This window comes from Panthera onca, chromosome B4 (assembly GCF_046562875.1).
Source record: "Panthera onca isolate mPanOnc1 chromosome B4, mPanOnc1 haplotype 2, whole genome shotgun sequence".
In the NCBI taxonomy this organism is placed as follows: Eukaryota; Metazoa; Chordata; class Mammalia; order Carnivora; family Felidae; genus Panthera; species Panthera onca.
In genome coordinates, this window is record NC_138345.1 from 14535143 (window position 1) to 14557106 (window position 21964).

The 21964-nt window shown below is 37.5% G+C and overlaps 1 long non-coding RNA gene across 1 annotated transcript in view; it reads left to right on the forward strand.

Annotated features, from left to right (window-relative positions):
* The first annotated feature begins 220 nt into the window (after window positions 1-220).
* The window catches only part of LOC144616836 (uncharacterized), a 43338-nt gene continuing 21594 nt past the window's right edge, over window positions 221-21964 (forward strand). Inside the window, exon 1 of the long non-coding RNA XR_013556575.2 lies at window positions 221-346. This is a non-coding gene — a long non-coding RNA (uncharacterized LOC144616836). The remainder of the gene's footprint in view (window positions 347-21964) is intronic.

Below are 21964 nucleotides of genomic sequence, written 5' to 3' on the forward strand. Positions count from 1 at the left end.
GTTACCAGAGAATTTACTGGCTTAAACAACACAAATGTGTCATCTTACTTCTGAAGATCCTAAGTCTAACAAGAGTCTCACCAGGATAAAGCCAAGGCATTAGCAGGGCTGTTCTTTCTGTAGGCTTTGGGAAGGGTTCCTTTCCTTGCCTCTTCCAGGTTCTAGAAGCTGCCTACATTCCATGGCTTGTTACCCCCTTCTATCTTTCAAGCCAGCAAAAGCTAGTTGAGTTCTTCTAACATCACACCACTCTAAGCTCCTCCTGTTGTCCCTCTTCCAGTTTTAAGGACTCTTGTGATTACACTGAGCCCACTCGGCTGCTCTGGAACGATTTCCTTAGTTTAAGGTCAGTTACTTAGCAACTTCAATTTCATCTGCAACCTAATTCCCCATTTCCGTGTAATCTGCACAAGTTCCAGGGATTAAGACATGAATATCTTCGGATGGAGGTAGTCTCCTGCCTATCGTAGTGAATGACAGATAATGCTTGGTGTCTCTCGAGCATTAAAATGAAGTTGTTCGTTAGATGTTCACTAAAACTGGGGGTCTACCATTTATCCGTCTAATAAGTATTTACTTACTGTCTACTATACCGGCTCTTTTCTCTATATATTGGGGATCCAGCAGTTAAAAAATTGACAAATATTCTTACCCTCATCAAATTCACATTCTAATGTGGATCACATGCAAAAAAAGCCAGATAAGGGAAGTATATAGTACGATACATTAAATCCTCCCGAGAAAATAAAGCAGAGAAGGGAGATAGAGGGCTGCGTGAACAGTAGGGGTTGCAGTTTTATGTAGTCCTTCCCTAAGTCATGATAAAGTGGCCTGTAAGCAGAGAAATGAGAGAGTGAGCCAATATATACAATGCAAAAATATTTCAGGCAGAGGAAATATCAACCGCAAAGACAAACTGAGAGTTAACCAGGAAGTTGGTAAAACCGCAGGGAGCACACTGAGATTGAGGACAAATGAGGAAATAGCCTTTGTTCTATGCTGCAACTTTCCTATTGAGGATTGTTAGGGGTTTGTCCAGCTTCTTTCTCTCCAAAGGGTATCTTGGGAGCCCCCAGGTCTGTAGGATTGTATAGAGGAAGGGAAAGAGTTGCTTTCCTTGCAGCCTGACCTTGCAGTCAGGTATCTTTTTGCATTCAGCCCCACTCAAGAATTCATGCGGCACGTGATAAGCGAGACAGAATATTGTGCTCGAGTGTGGAATGTACCGCCTCTGAAGCATAATGAAGGCTACTAAGCATCGTTCTTCTTTCTTAGTGGTTAGAGGTACAAGGTACATAACTTGTCCTTTATTTTGGAGGCAAGTCCAGAAATGCTCAAAACACTGAACCCAGAAATGTATCACTGATTTGCTGGGCCCCTGAATCTTTGTAGCGTTTCTCTCTTACCCTCTGGAGCACGTGTCTTACCAGGCATCTAGAGTACAGTTGGTCCTTGAACAACATAGGTTTGAACCACACAGGTCTACTTAAATATGTGGATTTTTAAGATATACTACAGTACTGTACATTTTCCCTTATGGTTTTCTTAATAACGTTTTCTTTTCTCTAGCTGGCTTTTTCATAAGAATATAGTATATAATACATAGAACATACAAAACGTGTGGTAATTGACTGCTTATGTTATTGGTGAGTCTTCCAGCCCACAGTAGGCTCTTAGTGGTTGGGGTTTTGAAGAGTTGAAAGTTATATGAAAATTTTCAACTGTATGAGAGGTCGGCACCTCTGAAACCCTGTGTTGTTCAAGGGTCAACTATCCTTGCCATTTCTTAGTTATCAGGTCCAATTAACATGACGTCATGTGTAGTAGCCAGATTCCAAGACTGTCCCCCGTGATTCTCTCCCCCCTGCTATTCCTGCATTTCTGTACTTCCATCACATTGAGGAGAGAAATCTTTCCAAGGCAAGGTCATGAAAGTACTTCCTTGCTTTCTTAGGGGATGTTACCTGCTGTGTTATGAGGATACCCAAGTAGCCCTACAGAGAGATCCATGTGGATCTAAGGTTTCTTCTCAATAGTCAGCACCCACTTCCGGGCCATATGGGTGAGCCAGTGTGAAAGTGGGACCTCCACCACCAGTCAGGACCAGGGTCAGTGTGGCACCAATGGGAAGAAGCCCCGGTAGGGTCCTGGAGAATGCATGGCGCAGCTCCCCAGAGCCGGTGTGTCTGCAACTTCCAATTTCTGCACTGTCTGATGCTGGTAGCTAGAAATCTACCATAGCAGGGATATTCGCAGGATGGAAATCGCCAGTGCTACAAATTAGGATCTTTTATTCCTAGAGACCAGGATGTCAAATATTTACCAGCACACCATGGAGGAGACTCTGTCTCCAAAGGAAAATGTATGCATTAATGTCAGCTTAAAGGAGAATGTGCTCTGGAAATGCATAAACAACAGCAGTCCACCATGGAAGGAGAACTTCAGTTGGGACATTGATACTGAGATAGCCCCAGTTTAATTCAGCACTTAGTACATGCCAGGCATTGTGCTGAGTACTTCATGCACATTCTTTTATTTTAGAGAAATTTGAGAGGCAGTGGGGGGCAAACGGACTCCCAGTCACAGAGCTCGGATGGATGATGCCATTGTACCTATGTCCTGCTGACCAGATATGTCTGTTCTTTTATTCACCTGACTTCCCTCCCCCACCCCACCCCCCAGCCCCATCCCAATACTGTGCAGCCTGAAGAAATCAGAGTCAACAAAACGGTGGCCTTTCACACGCTGGATCCAGAAAACCAGGGGCAAAGTGAGCCAACCACAGCAGAAGAGTTTTTGTGTATGGTGTAAAGAAGGGGTTTAGTTTCATTCTTTTGCATGTTGCTATCCAGGTTTTCTGACACCATTTATTGAAGAGGCTTTTTCCCATTAGATATTCATTCCTGCTTTGTTGAGAATTAATTGACCATATAGTTGTGGACTCATCTCTGGTATGGAAGTGTTGAATGACTACAGTGTACGTCTGAAACTAATACTACACTGTGTGTTAGCTAACTGGAATTTAAGTAAAAAACTAAAAAAACCCACAAAACACTAACGTCTAATTTAAGAGATAATATACTTATGGAAACAGTGCCAATTTGAACTAAAAGGAAAAGAGACAATAAAAAATACAAATTGATCTTTGACTCCTCAAATTTATATAGGAAGAAGGCTGAGAACACAACCCAGGTGGGGTTGCAAACATGAGATATCTTTTATGGTCAAGGAAGGGTAGAACCAAAAGGTCAGAGAACAGATTCAGAACTACAATGAGTCTTTCCCAAGACTTAAATCCTAATTGAGGAAATATCAACGTGTGTCTGATGTGTCATTTTAGATTTTAGAAATGCTATGGACCTACAACTCCTGTGGACCTCCTTTACCAGTTTCTGATGGAAGAGTCTACTCTGGTTATCCTATCCCTGCCTCACAATTCTGATGGGTGTCAGGCCAGATAAACTGTCTCTTAGTTCACCAGTCTTTGTAAATTACATTCAAGGAAGCTCATACATACTTTACCTAATTTAGATGATGAGACCCATAGGATTCAAGCTGATGCTGCAAGGGTATGAGACTTTATGAGAATTCATGTGTGGGAGAGACTTGAATTATTAAAGCCAAAAGGTAGTCTGTGGGACTCAGCCTACATTATGGCAACCATGATTCATGCCTCTTGATATTCATACCCTTAAATAGTTTCCTCCCACACTAAATGGAACTGAACTGTGTGACCCACACAGTATTGTGGAAGTGATGGTATCTATTTTCCAAAACTAGGTCATGAAAGGTATTACAGTTTTTGCATGATCTCTTCTTCCACTTTGTGGAAAGCCAACTGCCAAAATGGGAAGATATCCAAGCTGTCTGTGAATAGGCATGTATAGAGAGGACGTGAGGCTGGATATCCCCATTCCAAGTCTTGGGATCCCACTTTATTATGAGATCCCCAACCTAGGCAAGGAGAATTTGGCCTCCTCTGAATTTCTGATACTTTCACAAATAAATTTTATATTTGGCTTTTAGGTTTATTTACTCTCTTACTCCCAAAACTATTTTTAATGCTGCCAAGGAGAATTTTGAGTCTCATACTTTGTCTTAGACTGCCAATTAATAAGTATGAGCCTGTCATTTTGTTTCTTCAATGTCTCAATGATACTTACAAAGTGGTCAGTCTTTGTAATCTGACGTCAGTCAGTAGACACTGGTTGCCCCAGTGGCTCCAATTTGATCAAGGATAATTCTTTGTGGAAAAAGGCAGCTGCAAACTTTAACTGTCAGTAATTTCCAATAGCGAGAGGATGGTTGTATTGACTGGCTCCATGAAAAGAATCTTGGTTGAAACTGATAGCATCCATCATAGGAACCAAATATAATAAAGCCTTTGGCAACATCTTACTTAGTGGAGAAACTAGAAAAGCTTCCCTTTTAGATTGGCAACAAGAAAAAGATGCCTTCTATCATCACTTTTATTCAACATAGTAAAGGAGGTCATAGTCAGCAAGGCAAGAAAAATAAATCAGAGGGCGAATAAGATAGAAACAAAGCTGTTGTTATTCATAGCCTGTCCCATGTTTCATTCTATAGATAGCCATTTTTTTTTTTTTCTGGATTTCTGTAGCAAGGTTTGCCTTTCATGCTCAAGACCTTTCCCTCCTACAGTCACTTACACTTCCATCTAAGTCTCACCTACCTATGAGTCCCTCACAGCATTTCCTGAATATCTTTTGGATAGACTGAGGCCAAATAAATGAATATGAAATTGAGCTGCTTAATTTTTACCAACATAATAATCTAATTCTTTTTCTCTATTCTGGAAGAAGAATGGCAATTTCTGTTGGGTAAAGCTCATAAACTGGATAGAATGAGACAGCCAGAAAAGAAATGTTCTGCAGGTTTTAAACCAAGTCAGCAATGGTAAAACTGGATAGGAAAATTGGTTCCATCTGCTTTTAATCTCAGAATGCCTCCCCATCTTTCTTGGTTGTCTCAAGTAGGAGCTGTCCAAATTTGCCCGACTCAAAGTTCATATTGAAATGCTGATCATAAAACCAGAGCAGGAAGAGGTGTATGATCAGATTGAATTAGTGTCGTGATCACTCGTGGGGCTTCTGTTCAGCAGGATGTCATGCTTGCTGAAGGATGAATGACCTCTGCCCCTAAATCTTTTGGTGCCACACATTGTGCAACATTGGGAGGCAGCTTTAGGTGAGGCTGGGACCTAGAAGAATGGAGGTCTGGTTCACATTAGCAAAGAAAAGCAGATCCCTGAGGCTGCTTCTGTTTTCTTTGGTTTTTATTTTTGAAATCTGTTATGATAAAAAATTTCAAACACACACAAAAAGAAGGAATTATAAGCACCTATCTCCTAGATTTAACAATTAAATCACTGGTTTCATCTGTTTTGGTACATTTTGAATATAAATTAAAGATATCATAACAATATACTCCTAATTATTTCAGTATGCATCTCTAAAATGAAGATACTTTTCTACATAAACACGACAGTATTATCACACCTAAGATAATTAATAATTCCATTAAATAATTTAATATTATGTCTCCATATGTCTCCAGTAGTTCATACAATGCCTTTGAAACCTAGATTCTTCAGACCATGATTCAATCAGTGATAATATAAGGTATTTCTCTAAAGGAGAATTTAATATAGAACATTCCCCTCTTTTCTTTTTCGTGACACTAGCTTTTTGAAGAGAATGGATCAATTTTCCTTTAGAACATTTGATTTTTAAAATGTATGTCATGATTCCTTCAGGGATTGTTTGACTTATAGTTTTGGCATTTGGTATTTGGTATCACTGTAGGTTTTGGTATTGCCTATTACTTGGAAGTTTTGGTGTAAAGATTTTATTTGATTTAATCTGAATACATTATTTAGATGGCAAGATGCTTTTTTGCAAGTGTATTTTAAGAATAATACTATGTGCTGCTTATTACATCACATCAAAAGGCTGTCTAATTTTGAATTTTGCTAACATTGACTAATGGTGGAAGGTGTCACCAGCAAGGAATCTGTGGGCTCGACTTTTGCTCTGTATCAATTCCATTTTCTGTCAACTTTTTACCTAATGGTTTGGCATCCACTAAAAATCTTTGCCTGAATCAATTACTTCATTAGGACTTGCAAAATGATTATCTTCTGTTTATTTTTTGTTCTTTTTTTTTCTATTTTAAACTTTTTAAATGTTTTATTTATTTTTGAGAGAGAGAGAAAGAGAGAGAGAGAGAGAGAGAGAGATAGAGAGAGAGAGGGAGAGAGGGAGGAGTGGGGGAGGGGCAGAGAGAGAAGGAGACAGAATCTGAAGCAGGCTCCAGGCTCTGAGCTGTCAGCACAGAGCCTGATGCAGGGCTCAAACCCACGAACTGTGAGATCATGACATGAGTCAAAGTCAGACTCTTAACTGACTGAGCCACCCAGGTGCCCCTCTAATTTTTTTGAGTTACATGGTTAGTTTCATTATTTTTAATCTATCTGATGCATTCTAATACAGTATATAGTACTACAAAATTCCTAAGAATTAAACAAGCTTTGATATTTGGTATTTTCATAATCATCATTCAATTCAAATATGTTAACATTCTCATTTCTCTCCCTCAATTTATTATTTCTAAGTAAATTTTAAATCTTCAAGTATTTCTTAATCTATTTGTTATTAATTTCAAGTTTAATTATATTTTTTCTTAGTGAACAACATATTGTGATCCTGATACTGTAGCATTTGGTAACACTTGCTTTTAGGCTCAGTCCATGGTCAACTTTTAAAAAAGTTTCATCCATGAATGAGAGGAGTATCTGCTCCCTGATTTTTTAGTATATCATACTATGTGTTAGTAATAGATTAAGGGACTAATTCATTGTTGTATCCATCCATAGTCTAAACAACTTTTTAAAAAATCTAGTTGCTCAAACATTTAGAGAAAACGTTAAATTTCCCACTGTTCAGGAGGATTTGTCAATATTTTCTTGTTGTGACAGATAATGCTTTATGTATTATTATATATTAGGTGTTCACACATTTGGAATTGCTATATGTATCTGGAAAATTATACTTTTAGCTATAAGTAATGATCTGAGTTAATATAAGTAGTGGTAGTATCTGATATTTAGTTCTCACTTGTTTATGTAATCTCTAAATTATGTTTATTTCTTTAAATAAGTTAAAGTAAAACTTAGAAGTTAAAGTTTAAGTTTATTTAGTTAAAGTTTATTTAGATTTACTTGCATGGTTACCACTTTATTTGTTTACCATTTCTTTTTGGATTTAACTTCTTACTTCCTACCACATATCTTTTCTGAATTCTTCCAAAGAGAGGATTTTTGTGGACACTAAATATTTGCAAAAATGTCTTTATTTTGTCATTAATTGTAAGTGCTAATTTAGCTAGGTATAAAATGCCAAGTTTTAGGTTAGCCCTTGCCATGTGACTTTGAGAATGTACCTCACTGTCTCTCAATTTTCTCACCAGTAAAATGAGAGTTTAAAGTTGTTTAAAATTGTGAACACAACTGTAAATGGGTGAACATTTGTAAGCACCTAAATAATGGTGGCTCAGGGTAAGTGCCATGTAAATGTTGCTAAATAAAAATAAAATACATGGCGTGAGGGTGTGTTTCCAGTCCAAGATGGCAACATAGAAAGACCCTGAACTCACCTTCTCTACAGACACACCAAATCCACACTATTTATAGAGTAGTTCCTCTTAAAGAAGAACTGAGGGCTGACCAAACAGCTTCTGCACAACATAAGATAGATCACATAGAGAACATGGAGAGAGACAAAGACATGGTAATGAAGGGAATCCCTACCTCTAACACTTGGATTTGCAGTGGGGAGGGACAGTACTGAGGGACTTTGTGCAGATTCACCCACCCTGGCCCTGTCTCTGCACAGAAAAAAAAAAAAAAAAAAAAAAAAAGCATAGTTTAAGAGAGGAACTAGTATTTAAAAGAGTCATTCTTAGAACTCCACCCAGTGGTGGGAGAGCTGCTGGTACTCTCTCCAGGTTGGAAGGGCTGGCAAACACCATGGTGTATGCTCCTCCCCTTCCCACCTTCAGAGTGCAAACTGAAGCAGGGTTCTGGATGCCATAGTTGTACCTGCTGCCTTGGTGAACACTTGGTCCCTAGCCCACACTAGCCCTGGATGCCTTGGAGCACAGAAAAAAAAAATCTGTATCTTAAAAGAGCAATATAAAGGAACTAGGGCTAGAATTATGCCAAGTGTTGGGGGAGCTGCTGGAACTCTCTCTGGGTTGGAGGAGCTGGTGAATGTTACAGTTTATGTTCCCCCTCCACCTTGGTAGACTGGACAAGAGCAGGGTTCTAGACACTATAGCCAGCCCACTGCCTCAGTGATCCCAGGCACCTTGACCACACCATTCTACCTATACGGTCCCAACATGGCACACACTAGAACACCCCTGGTTCTACAACTCTAGCCATTGCACTGGGAAGGCTCCAGGTCTGTATCACTTCAAATGGGTGGCTTGTTAGGCCACCCCTGGTGTGGGGTGCTCAGGAACTTCCTGGCTCATACTTTGTCTCCATAGTAATAAGTACATATCTGTCAATAATTACTTTAAATGTAAATGTTTGAAATGCTACAATCAAAAGACATAGAGTAGCAGAACATATAAAAAACCGAAATGCAACAGACAAAAATAAGACTAGCTATAGTTGCCTACAAAGACTCAGTTCAGACCAAAAGACACATATAGACTGAAAGTAAAGGGATGGAAAAAGATGTACCATGCAGCTAGAAGTGAAAAAAAAAAAAAAAAAAAGCCAGGATAGCAATACTTATATCAGATAAAAGAGACTTTAAAACAGACTGTAACAAGAGACAAAAAAGGATATTTCATGATGATAAAGGGGTTAGTTGAACAAGAGTTTTTTACAATTGAAAATATGTGTGTACCCAATATTGGAGTCCCTAAATATATAAGGCAAATACCAACGGGCATAACGGAAGAAATTGACTGCAGTACAATAATAGTAGGTGACTTTAACACCCAACTTACATCAATGGACAGTACAAATTACATCCAGGTACAAAAATTAACAAGGAAATAGTGTCTTTGAATGACATATTACATCAGATGGACTTAACAAATATATACAGAATATTCCAGTCAAAAACAGAAAGACATTCCTTTCATGCACACATGGAATATTCTCCAGGATATCTCCATATTAGGTAAAAAAAAAAAAAAAGTCACAATAAATTAAAAAAATTGAAATCATGTCATGCATCTTTTCCATAACAACAGTATAACCTGAGAAAACAATCCCAAGAAAAAACTGGAGAAAGCACAAACATGTAGGGGCTCAACAACATGCTACTAAACATTCAAGAGGGCAATGAACAAAGACAAAATTTAAAAAATACATGGAGACAAATGAAAATGAAAACACAACAGTCCATAATCTTTAGTACACAGAGAAAGCCATTCTAAGGGAGAAATCTATAGCGGTAAATAGGTCTACTTCAAAAAAGAAGAAAAATATCAAATAAATACTTTAACCTGAACAGAATTAGAATTAGAATTAGAATTAGAAAAAGAAGAGCAAACAAAGCCCAAGGTTAGAAGAAGAAAGGAAATAATGAAGATCAGAGCAGAAATAAATGACACAATAAAAAAAATCAATAAAATCAAGAGTGGCTCTTTGAAAAAATAAACAAAATGGAAAGATCCCAAATGTCCATTGACTGATGAATGATAAAGACACTCATATATATATCTATGTATGTATATGTATATATGTATGTACGTATATGCATATATGTATGTATGCACATAGACATATACAAAATGAAATATTATTCAGCCATAAAAGAGAATGAAATCTTGCCTTTTGCAGCGACGTGGAGCTAGAGAGTATTCTTATCAGTCAATCAGAGAAAGATAAATATCATATGATTTCACTCATATGTGGAATTTAAGAAACAAAACAAATGAACAAAGGGAAAAAAGAGAGACAGTCAAGAAACAGACTCTTAACTATAGAGAACAAACTGATGGTTTACAGAAGGGAGGTGGGGGGATGGGTGAAGTAGGTGATAGATATTAAGGACGGCACTTGTTGTGATGAGCACTGGGTGTTGTATGCAAGAGATGAATCACTGAATTCTGCTCCCGAAACCAATATCGCACTGTATGTTAACTAAAAATAATACTTTAAAAAAAGCTTCTAAAAGAAAACATGGCTAGTCACGTCTTTGACATGAGCTATGGCAACATTTTCCCAGAGATAACTCCTCAGGCAAGAAAGCAAGAGCAAAAGTAAATTATTGGGAGGACACCAAACAAAACCTTTTGCACGGTAAAGGAAACCACCAACAAAACAGAAAGGCAACTTACCACATGGGAGAAGATATTTGCATATTATATATTTGGGAAGGGATTAACATCCAAAATATGTAAAGATCTCATACAATCCAACACCTGAGAAACAAATAATCCAATTAAAAAACGGACAGAGGACCTGAGAGATATTTTCCCAAAGGAGACATACGAATGACAAGCAGACACATGAAAAGATGCTGAACATCACAAATGATCGGGGAAATGCAGATCAAAACCATAATGAGCTATCACCTTATACGTGTCAGAATGGCTAGAATCAAAAAGACAAGAAAAAACAAGCGTTGGTGAGGATGTGGGAAAAAAGGAACCCTTGTGCACTGTCGGTGGGAATGTAAATTGGAACAGCCACTGTGGAAAACAATATAGAGCTTCCTCAAAAAATTAAAACTAGAATTACTATATGATCCAGTCATTCCACTACTGGATGTTCACCTGAGGAAAATGAATACACTAAATTGAAAAGATATATGCGCCTTTTTGTTTATTGCAGCATTATTTACAATAGCCAAGATATAAAAGCAACCCAAGTGTCCACCTACAGACGAATGGATAAAAAAGAAATGGTGTATACATGCAATGGAATATTACTCAGCCATAAAAAAGGATGAGATCTTGCCATTTGAAATAACATGGGGGATCTAGAGGATGTTAGGTTAAGTGAAATAAGCCAGACAGAGAAAGACAAATACCATATGAATTTATTTATATGGGGAATCCAAAAAACAGAACAAACAAACAGAAAGTAGAAACAGACTCATAAATATGGTGAATAATTTCAAGGTTGCCAGAGATGAAGAGGGGTAAAGGGATGGGTAGAATGGGTGAAGGGGAGTGGGAGATACAGAGTTCTAGTTATGGAATGAATAAATGGAGGGGATAAAAGGTACAGCATAGGGAATATAGTCAATGATATTGTAATTGTGTTGGTAGCTACAGTGGTGGTGAGCACAGCATAATATATCGACTTGTTGAATCACTCTGTTGTACAACCGGAACTAATGTAACATGGTGTGCCAGCCCTACTTCCAGAAAAAATAAAAAAATAAAATACGTGAAAAATGTGAGAGCTATTTTCTCCCATTCCTTAAAGATAACATTCTACCATTGTCTGCTGCTTATTGTTTCTTTGGGGATGTCCGTAGTTGATGTAATTGTCATTTCTTTTAGAAAACCTGTCTTGTCTCTCTGTTTGCACATGAGGGTACTTCACCTTTGGCTTTCTGTGCTGCATTGCGTTCCGTAGGCATGGTTCTTTTCTATCTACCCTTCTTGGTGTTTGTTGTACATTTTCAAACTGGAGATTTATGTTTTTCATCAACCTGGAAAATATGGCAGCCATTTAACTTTTAGTATTTTCTCTCAGTCATTCCGCTTATTTATTGTCCATCTCTGGAAATCTGAAGAAGTACACATTAGGTTTAACCATTTCTATGGTTCTATGTCTCAACTTGTCTTCCATATTTTTCATTGTCATTCTCTGCAACATTTTATATGTGAAATACAGTCTTCTATTAACTCTGTTTAGCTTTGTCTTACCTGCTTTTAACCAACTTATTTACTTTTAAATATAAAGGTCTGTTTTCGATTTATACAAATCAAGATGTCTGATTATTTTTCAGACTGGCTAACTTGCTAGAACTTTTAGAATCGTGTTTTCTGACTCACTTATGATGACATGTTTCCTTCTTCTTTTATGATTTTGGATTGTAAGCATATTTCCGTGAAGCTTTATTTGTGAGAACCTTGTATGGCTGTATAGTCTAGAGTATTTGTCCTTCAAAGAGGGTTTGAATTTGATTCATACAGATATTCCAGTGATATTGTACAGTAATGCAGCCATAGACAAATTTTATCTTGCTTTCTCAGCTGAAACTTTCCTCGATCGTATAGATAGTAGAAATAAGAACTTCATCCTGTCAGAGGAAAACTCCAATATCAGAAATTCTCAAGTCCAACTTTTTATTGATCCATCTAGATTTCATGTCAACACAAACTTAGTTTTTTCCTGAGTTGGTGGGTGTATTTTTTTTCCCTATTCTGCCCTTTTACTTACAGTGACATTTGAAAGATTCAGTTTCATCTAACATTATCATAGAAGTTTAAGTTATTGTCTTTTGATTTGATGCCTTAAAACCCAAGAACTTTGAAAGTTTTTTCTTAATTTTCTTTCAATGTTTATCTTTGAGAGAGAGGAGAGAGGGAGACACAGAATCTGAAGCAGGCTCCAGGCTCTGAGCTGTCAGCAGAGAGCCCGATGTGGGGCTCGAACTCATGAACTAAGATCATGACCTGGGCCAAAGTCAGACACTCAACCGACTGAGCCACTCAGGCGCTCCAAAACCAAGAACTTCGAAAGCAATCCCCACTCCTCCAAAACAGATACACATTCCTCTAGGACAGCTGGGGGATATTTAGTTCACTGGCTTATGGCTTTTCTTTTGGGGGTCTTCTTCAGGTTCAGTCTTTGGGGATATCTCTTACTTTCTTGCAAGTATCGGTATGCACCTGAGAGTATGTTTCCCATATTACAAAGTTTATTTTTGAATGTGTTTACTAGATATTATTCAATCCAACATCTTTCCAGAAAACAAAGTCTAGATTCCCCAAAATGTATTCCGAAGATTCCTAATATTCAACTCAATGTGACGATGTGTTAGATGAAATAAATCATTCTTACAATATTTTTCTTCTAAGATTTACTTTTAAATATAGGTAAGAAAACTAACATTAATGATATATTTTCTTATGTTTCAGCGATGATTAGCCCTTCAAAAACTGCTGTGCCATTCCAAAGAATGCCAGAAAGTAAAAAAAAAAAGCAAGTGATATTACTGATATATGTCATCTTATCAGTGGTTAATGACCTATGTTCTATACCTTGGTTTATAATTCCCATGAATATCTGATCCTGTGTTGTTTGGAAATTTAGGATTTAAATTCTGCCATTCCATCAATAGGTGGTGCCATTGTATTATAGTTTGAATATTGCAAAAGGAAAACAAAACAAAACAGAACATTTTGGAATAGTTGCACCTATCAGCCAGCATCTCATCTTTTCTAGATGATTCTGTCATTGCTGTGGCACCAAGAAACTTAGGTTTAAGGTTTTCTTCTTAAAAAGGTTTTATATTAGGATCATGTGGAATAAAATTGCCCGTATTCTTCTAATGTGTATTATGCTTTCAGAAATTGTGGGAGCACTTGTGTGCGTTTTGTTTACAAAGCAATTCTAATCAAAAATAATATTTGTGGCAGTTAGCGATATATTCTGATATCTACAGGACAAGTATATGCTTTAATATTTTAAATCATCACAAATTCTCATTTTAATTTTATGATTTTCAAAACACTCCTTTGTATTTATAAAAATGTTGCATTTTTTTTATTTTTTATATTTAAAAAATTTTTTTAAATGTTTATTTCTTTCTGAGAGAGAGACAGAGCCTGAGTGGGGGAGAGGCAGAGAGAGAGGGAGACACAGAATCAGAAGCAGGCTCCAGGCTCTGAGCTGTCCGCACAGAGCTCGATGCGGGGCTCGAACCCGCGAACTGTGAGATCATGACCTGAGCCAAAGTCGGTCGCTCAACCGACTGAGCCACCCAGGCGCCCCGCGTGTTTTTTTAATACCGAGAAGAGCAAGACAATACCTATTTGTGTTTTTTCTTTTATGGATGCTATTAAATATTACCTTGGTCACAGCTCTGTGAAGAGATCGCTTTTAACTCAAGTGTTCCCAGAAATAACACCACTGTGGGGGTCCTCTCAGGTTGCAACAAGTTGTGCAGGGTCACTTGGGAATGAGTAACCCAGTATGTACCGGAATAAAGATGACCAATAGTGGAAGATACCGGGCTCTACCCCTTTCCTAGTTCTGCGTTTCGATTAACTCTGTAGGCTGACAAAACTATTCCCTCAAGGGGGATTGTCAAAGTCACGGCATGATCACAGAAGGTGGGCGTAAGAAGTGGGAACTCACCAACAGAGCTTCTGTAATTCTCCTCGGTGATTTCAGAAACGGCTGGTGCTTCTAAAATAATTAGTCCCGCAGTTGTTGATAGAGATGATCGGAGAAGAAGCAATTGAAAATGATAGTTCCTTTGCAATACTAAAAATGTAGGCAACATAAATATCAACAAAGGAAGCAAACATATTTACAGTCGTTTCTATCCACTAGGTGAGTAGGTCAGCAGACAGAAAACTCAGTTCAAAGTAGATAAAATATAATCCATTCGGGAGGGAAAACCCAAGTTGGGGGCTATATGTGAGACGATGCAATTATCAAACAGTTAACACAATTAGTTTTATTAATAAGCTAACAGGTGTTCTTAAAATTATTTTCCTTTAGTGGAAGTTTAACTATGTATTTCTTATTTATGAACATATTTCTATGGTTTCAATACATATTTTCAAATTTATTCTCATTGATTTTTATTATATAACTCTGTAACAATCCATTTTATTTCACAATTTGCAATTCAGATACATTTTAAAAAGTTACACCGAAAGTAAGTGTTAAATCCCAGACTAAGCGAGGGCCCTCTAAATTATATGTTCTTTTTCATTACAAAATGGGGATTGAGAAGATTAAATTTTAACCACGACTATAGTCACTCTGTAATATAGCAAGTGAAGAAGTTTAGAGGCAAAGGCATGTACAGAATAGTACAAATGTTATTTCAATTAAATTGTATTAATAGATGATAGGTATCCTCTGCTCTCCATGAATTATCTTACCATATTATAATTCTGTCTTCATTAGGGATTAAATTAGGAAGTCAGATTATCTGATTTTCAGATCTGGTTCCTCTTCTAGCTAGAGTGGTGAGGAGTAGGGAATATCATTTTTCTTGGAACAAAACCAAATAAAGGCATATTCTGGGTGTATTTTGTTGATATTCTATTCCTATCTGCCATTATGCTCTTTCAGAGTTTGTTTGCAGGTACTCATCCATTTTTCAAAAGATCATAAGAGTTTACATTTGTCCTTTTTTCTGTATGCCAGGGAAGTACATAATGATTTTTTAACCAGGCTGGACTTTTTAATCTTTGAGACTGTTTTCCTTGATAATAGAAAGCATACTTTTAGTCATTGAAAAAAAATTGGTGCTTATCTTTTTTTGCAGAAATTTTATGCAAAGTGGAAAAATATATTCATATTGTATACAACATATATATAACAAATGAAGTTTATATAAAGAATTCAATTTTTTGTTAAATGGAGAGTTTAATTTTTTGTTGCTGTTGAAAGTTAGGGAGAACAGTTGAAGTTACAAGGAAGACAATATGCTTCCAGTGAAAAACACTGTAGGAAGTCAACTTAAGACATTGTTAAGATATTGTTTGCATCATCAGTAGTATAAAAAAGAAATTCCCTTTATTAAAAAAAACCATAAAGATAGAAAAAAGGAGATAAAATTTTGATGGATGAGGAAGAAAGCGGAGATTGATGACACAAAATTGATTCACATGGCGAGAAAACTGTGAAGAAACTAAAAACCGTAGAAAAGGAAAGTTCTTTCATAGAGTGATAAAGAGCATAATTCGTGGAGTACAAAATCAGTTAAGTACTCAAGCAGACAAACTGAAATAAGTCTTCCAGCATGCATATGGAAGATTAGAGCAATGCGTAAAGTGATGATAGATAAAGTAGAGAGGATGGAGAATCAAAATAAACATAACTGGCTAGAATAAGCTCTGTGAGGAAAAAGCAATTGTTTCTGCTTTGTTCACTGCTTATGAGAGGGTGCCTGGGTCATAGTAGCTATTAATTACGTACTTACTGAAAAAAATAATTACTTGCTTACTGCTTCAATTAGGATGCTTTCATCTGCGACCTAGAAGACTCAAGTCAAATTGACTTAAGTCATTAATGAAAACGGTTCACATAAGGAAGTCCAGAAGTAGAATGAAGGTCAAGGTTGGTTGATCCAGCAATTGAATGTCTTCAAGGATTTGTATTCTTACTATTGCTCCGCTCTGGTATACAGAGTAGAAGCTTCCTTTTCAGACTGATTCCTCTTGGAGTTTTAGAATGATGGCTACTTCCTCATTCATGTTTAGTGGGATAAAAAGAACGTCTCTTCATCAACCTTTGAAAGAATGTTCTTCCTCAATTTGGCCAATAGTTTAGAAATCCAGCTCTGTGGCCGGGGATTGCTATGCTGTGATTGGTTTAAGCTTGAAGTTAGAAACCACTCTGTAAGAAGCGTTTTGTGATTGCAATGATTGTTTAATACTAATCAGAAATCATTTGTGGAGCTCAGGCACTCAATTGTTGCTACATAATGGCAGAAGGGTAGAATTGGATTTGAAGAGTCAACTACATGTTCTTTACAAAATTCATAAAGACATTTGAGACAATTATATAGCAGGTATAGTTTTAAAACTTCTTTTGCTTAAGAAAGATTCATGTGTACAGATTAGAAAATCAAAGACTGTTCCTTAATTTTCTTGACTTTAGTGCTGTATTAGTCTATTAGGGTTGCCATACAAAATACCATAGAGTGGCTTAAATGGCAGCCATTTATTTTCTCACAGCTCTGGAGACTGGAAGTTCAAGATCAAGGTGATGTCAGTGTTGGTTTTTGATAAGACTTCTCTTCTAGGGTTATAGACAGCCATTTTCTCATTGTGTCCTTATATGGCTTTTCCTCTTTGCATGGACACCAAGAAATCTCTTGTTCTCTCTCTTTCTGTCTCTCTCTATTTCACTCCTTCTCTCTCCCTCTCTCTCTTCCTTTTCTTATAAAGACAACAGTACTATCAGATTAGGATACCACTCTTATGACCTCATAAACCCTAATTACCTCCTTAAAGACTCTATCTCTAAGTATAGTCACATCTCAGGTTAGGGCTTCAATTCAAAATCCATATGAATCGTGAGGGACACAACTCAGTTCATAACAATGGCTTTGACACTTTGAGAATTATGGGATACTTATTTTGTGAAATAGCAGTCAATTTGAGTGTGTTTAATATTTCCTCATGATGGGATTCAGCTTATACATCTTTGGTAGTGATGTTCTCTTCATTGTATCCTGTCAAGTGGCATGTGATTTCAATTTGTCCCATTACTCATGATGTTCACTTTGGTCACTCAAGTGATCAAAAGAGTGACGTCCAGCCTTCTCTACCATAAAGTTATTTTTTCCTCTTTTGTCATTAATAAGTGTTTTTTAGGGGGATACCTTGAAACTATGTAAATGTCTCATATCTTATCAAGTACTATTTTAATCAATTAATTTTCTAGTTAATTTGTTATGCAGTATTTATTTTATTTAATTTTAAAGTTTATTGATTTATTTTGAGGGTGTGGAAGGGGCAGAGAGTAAGAGAGAGAGAATCCCAAGCAGGCTCTGCGCTGACAACACAGGGCTCAATCCCACAAACCATGAGATCGTGGTCTGAACTGAAATCAAGAGTCAGATGCTTAACTGACTGAGCCACCCAAAACACTCCCTTTTGTTTACTTTTATAATTATTTAAATCAAAATGGAATTATATTACTCCCATTATTTATTCCACTGCCTCAAATGCCTCCAATTTTGTCCGTGGGTGCCTCTTCCTGATGGTTTTTACACAACCCAGTTGAGGAATTTCTGGGTTTGCTTAAGGAAATCAGAGGGCTATTCATCAAAGGAGCTGCAGAACTTGGATAGCATAAAGCTTGGTACTGGCCGTATCTATTTCTACTAAAATAAATTCCTATCTCTTCCAGGGTTGAAAAGGTCTACTGTGGTCATCTTGCCAGTGAATGGCCAAGAAATGGTACCATATCAGGGACTCAGATTCGGTTTTGTTTTTTTTTGTTTTTTGCTGGCATGTGGTACATTTGCTAAGTGGGGTCTGTGTTTACTCCACAAAAGTCCTCAATTCCTGTCATTAAGGCCATGTGTCCGTTGTGCCAGCAGTGGGACAGGCTGATGTCATCTGGTTGAATCATTTTGTTTACTTGATTGTTTAGTGGATGCTCTCTGATGGACAGTAACATGAGTGTCTTCATACTTCATGCTCATTTTCACATGCCCATTCTCATGCCTTTATGACAGACCTCAATGTATTTAATCTTCTAGTCTTTCTTCCTCTTACACGTCCCCGATCAGCTGACCAAGCCATTTTCATTTCTCAAGAATCTGCCTGTGTATACTTTAACCGTAAGCAATATCTCTTCCTACATAAAATGGCTAAGCATGCACAAGGTCAAATCTTTGGCCACAAAGGATATTTTCTTCTCTCCTATTTTTCAAGGCTGTACTTGAGTGGAATTATACTGCCATCCATTTTTGGCCTGCACACACACATTCCAAGAAGACCAATCCATGAGTCAAGCTTGAGCTTTTTCCTCCCCTGTCACCTAGACATAAGGAATTTTTTAGTGTGACTTAGACACAGGTACTAGTATAACTATGGTGATGAACTGGAGATCTGGGTTATCTGCTCATGGAGCTTATTTGTACTCTCTGGTCCTGCTCTGGTTTGATCCCAGATGTACTATTGCTACCTATGATGGATTATTGTTGGGACTAACACTAAAATGTGTTGCACCTAACAAAAATCTCAAGATGGGCAGTTGTGGCCAAATGATCTTGTTGCCTTATCAGTTGGATGTTCTGTCTTTACCAAGTCCCAGTAGCATATCTGAAGGTGGAATGGTCTTTCTCCAGAACTCTAAGACTCTGCATTGTGATTCTCACGTGGCAATTTTCCTCAATACTGATGCTTTTAATACCATAGAGTCTAATGGGTTGTCCAAACCAAAGAGCAAGGATATTTATACCACACTCTGGATCTGCTATAGAGCTCTTTCCTGATTGATAGCTTTTTGCTGCCCAATGGATGGGTTGGAGCATATACCAGTATGGAATATGCTGCTTTTAGTGTGCAAAGATTTCTATTAGGCATGTGCTTCCTTCTACTTGGTAAAAGCTACAAGGTGTAATAAATTGTCCTTTATTATGGATGGGATATTCTGGGGTGCCCCTGACAACTGAACCCCTAATCATTTATGTGGCAGGGCCCTGAGGATTTATCTCTCATCCCTGGAGTATATGTGTCTTACAGAGGTCTCCAGCCTGCCAGCCACTTGGTGTTTTGCATGACAACATTCAATATAGTGAATCGATGTGATGTTCAGAAGGATGTCCACATATTTTTCAGACAATATTTTAAAAGAAGGTGGGAGACTTAGAGGACTTGGGAAAATTTGTAGTACATACTGTAGTCTGTTTCATGGGAATGTGAACAGATTCTGATCCTCCATAGGAATAGGAAAAACTTAATCTTCTCTAGCAATGACGCCCACACCCAGCAACATAGCTGCAATTAAATCTAGTACTTGTTTGAGTCTGTGGTAGTCTTCTGTTATTCTATAAGGTCTATCTATTTTTTTTAGGGGCCAGACTGGTGAATTAAATAATGGCATCCATCACTCCCTCATCCTGAATCTTTCGAAGTGGCACACATTTCTGCCCTACACCCATGACTGATAAGACTTAAAAAAAATTTTGCTAGCTTAACTTGAATGGGGACAGATTCAGAGAATTTCACTTGGTCTTTATCACTATGATAAATCTCACTCCATAGGCCAAGAATCTAATGTGGGGCTTGTGCTAATCTGTAAGTAATCTCAATTGCAATTTTACCTTCAGAATTCAAGGAAGTGACCATCAGTGAACCCATTGTGGGTCACATATTGTCCAGGACTTCTTTATTGTCTTGTTCCCATATGCCCCTGAAATAATAGGGGGCCATGATATTGATTTGGGCCTCTGGGTGTCACTGTCAACTTGGACTCCATGTTTAACAGAGTTCTAGAAATGTTTGGATAGTTCCCTTTCCCCAGTGCACAGTTACATGAGTAAATACCTGTAGGTTCTGTTGGGGAAGCACTAAGGAAAATCATGACTTTGTACACTTGCTTTATTGTTACAAGATCCTTTCCCTGGGAACCCAGTCTCTTCTTAAGGCAATGAATTCCATGTCTAACACCTGATTCAGGTCTGAAAGCTGGTGTAACAGTATCACTTAAAAAATTGGGGCAACTGTCTTCAATATCAATCCTTTCTTTCTTTTCGATGGTACAAATTGAGTAGTAACCCTGTTAGCTGTCCATCTATTTTGCTCCTTAGGGAGCATGTTCTGTTAAACCATCCCCATAACTCTGTCTGGATCAAGCCCACCTATATGTCCTTCCAACTTTGCTACCCATTATAATTCCATTCACCTGGTTTCCTACGATTATGTACATTCACCTAGACTCTAAAGGGTATGGGTGTCTATCAACACCATAGTTATCAGGGACACTAGTTCTTTAAAGGACTCTCTTACTGTCAGTCTCAGACTACATAGGAGATGTACTACTGAAGCTTTTCTTGACACTGGTGATTTCTCACCAGTGTATTTCTGATGGCCTGGAAAGGGTGTCTCTTCAAGGATTTCCAAGTGAACATTATAATTTGATAGGTTTTCTGGCCTTATATGATATATTCACTCTAGCATGAACACTTCTGTGAGCTTCTGGATACTTTTTCTACCATCTTCTATGGCAATTCTGGCATTTCAATTTTCTTTTGTGTGGTCTATTGCTTTTTCCATGCTTCTGGGAGTAAGTTGTACCATCTTCTGGGGACCTTGTCAGGACAGTAAATCCTGCATCTTTGGAATGTGCATTTATCCCCTTTCATCATACTCTCTTAGAATCCAATCCCATGAGAATCTTCTGGTTCTTTCTAGAATATAGAGGCTGATCTTGAAGGTCTTTCGAAGTATAGTCTTTTTCTTCTCTTATCAGGCCCAGCATGTTCCTGACTGAGTTGTACTGTGACATAATTCTAGTTATAGGCCTAGACACCGAGAGAAGAGATGGGGCAGATCTTGAGAAGGGCACATGTTGCCTTGGAAAGGAGAGGCCTTTGCATTCTCTTTAAATATTATGGAGCATTCTAGCTTTTAATCAGGATTGAATACTTGTGCAGATTCGGAAGGTTTAGGTGAATCTTGGGATTCAAGATTTTGGGACCATTAAGCCAGATGTATCCTTCTCATGTGTCAGGACACATTCTTTCTCAATCAGACCCTGACCTTAACCTATCTCAGTTTTGAGTTCAATTTTTTTTTAAGATTTTATTTATTTTTTAAATTTACATCCAAATTAGTTGGAAAACAGTGCAACAATGATTTCAAGAGTAGATTCCTTAATTCCCTTTACCCAATTATCCCATCCCCCCCCAGAATCCCTCAAGCAACCCTCTGTTTGTTCTCTATACTTAAGAGTATCTTACGTTTTTGTCCCCCCCCCCCTGTTTTTTCTTATTATTTTTGCTTCCCTTCCCTTATGTTCATCTGTTTTGTCTCTTAAAGTCCTCATATGAGTGAAGTCATATGATATTTGTCTTTCTCTGACTAATTTCACTTAGCATAATACCTTCTAGTTCCATCCACATAGTTGTGATTGGCAAGATTTCATTCTTTTTGGTTGCTGAGTAATACTCCATTGTATATATGTACCACATCTTCTTTATCCATTCAACCATCAATGGACATTTGGGCTCTTTCCATACTTTGGCTATTGTTGATA